The following is a 1,811-nucleotide window of genomic DNA, read 5'->3' as shown; positions in this document are numbered from 1 at the left end:
TGTGTGTCAGAGAAGAACTATGCCCACAGGGTTCTCAGTGGATGATTTTCATAAGTAGATTCCATCATGGTGCCCCCATGTGTGTCAGAGTAGAACTGTGCTCCTCAGGGTTCTCAGTGGATGATGTTCATAAGTAGATTCCACTCATGATGCCCCCATGTGTGTCAGAGTAGAACTGTGCCCACAGGGTTCTCAGTGGATGACTTTTCAGAAAAAGACCACCAGATCTTTCTTCCCATGCACCTCTGTGTGGACTAGACTCTGCAGCCTTTTGTGCAGCAGTAGAATATGTTCAACATGTGTACTACCTGGGAAGCAATTATATTCAAGGTGTAATTGTCGGTAAGATTATTGCTCTGAATTGCCAATCATTTGGTCTCTACTGTATCTTTACGTGATCATTGGTTTTTAGGAAAAAGAATGTGTCTTGTTTTAAATTCTCTGCTGGGAACAAAACAAGCATCATTTATTATGGTATGAACACAGGGCATCATTTATGGAGCGTCAGAGCGGCTCAGTGGGGCAGAGTGACTTAGCGCGCAGCGTGCGTTTCTGTCCATAGTGTGCATTTCTGTCAGCAGTGTGCCGTCCTCTTGCTCATCAGTATCTCCAATTCGCTTCCTTCTGATGGGAGAGTGGGTGGTGCCTCCTCCCCTCCTGCAACTTGTCATTGTTAGTTGTCATCAAGTCAGTTCTGACTCGTGGGGACCCAGGTGTGTACAACAGGACCCAACGCTGCCTGTTTCTGTGCCGTCTGCACTGCAGTCAGTTTGCTGACGTCTGTGGTTGGGGCTACTGTGTATTCTAAGTACATTCCGTCCTGTGTATTCAACACTGTGTTGGACAGAGGTCTGTTGTCATCTATAGGATCTTCACTGGCTGATTTTCAGAAGTAGATCTCATGACCTCTCTTCCTGGTCTTGGTCTAGAAGCACTGCTGAAATCTGTCCACCATGGATGACGCTGCTAGTATTTGAAATACTGATGTTGCAGCTCCCAGTATCACAGCATGACATTCTGACAGACCACATGACTTGCTTTCAGCGATGAAACAGAATGGCAGACAAGTGCTGAGGTGCTGAGAGAAGCCCGGAGTCCTGATGCACAGGTGGTTCCTGAGCAGGGATGTGAGGACCAGATGTGGGCACACAGCATGGGTCAGAAGGGCCATGTGTTCCGAGAACCCAGTCTCGTTTATCCTAAGGCTATTTTCTCAATAGTGACAGGTGTGGAAACCTGCACAAAGATTGTCCTGGAGAGAGAATGTCTTTAAAATGACATCACGTCTTAGAGTCCTTCTCCCAGACATGCGCTTCAATGTGTTCTGAAGACTTCACACACGTTGGAATGGTTTCTCAAAGTTTCACTTCCTAGATGGTATTTAAAAATTTGCTGTCTAATTCTGGCTAATGGTGCTGAATGGCTGCTTTGTTTACAGAAACAGTGCTAGCCTCTTCACAACGATTACTTAGGGTCCATCCAACAAGCCTGTGAGCTGGAAACCTTGCACAAGAGGAAAGCAAAGCGATGTACCAGGTGGTTTCAGGCCTTACAATCGATTCTGGCTTGTAGTAACCATGTAGGAGAGAGTAGAACCTCTCCATAGGATGTTCAAGACTGCCAGCTTTACAGGAACAAAGTGGCTTGTGTGGGGTTCGATCCACCAAGCTTTCAGGTAGCAGTCAAGTGTTTTACTACTGCACCACCAAGGCCAAGGTGATGCAGCCAGTGAAAATGAAACTGGAACAGAAGTCTGGGCACCTGTGCTCTTGACAGATGGCGTTCTTAGGGTTATTCATCTATCTCTACCC

The sequence above is a fragment of the Chrysochloris asiatica genome, unplaced genomic scaffold (genome assembly GCF_000296735.1).
Source record: "Chrysochloris asiatica unplaced genomic scaffold, ChrAsi1.0 scaffold00162, whole genome shotgun sequence".
Taxonomy (NCBI): domain Eukaryota; kingdom Metazoa; phylum Chordata; class Mammalia; order Afrosoricida; family Chrysochloridae; genus Chrysochloris; species Chrysochloris asiatica.
This window is presented reverse-complemented; position numbering follows the sequence as displayed.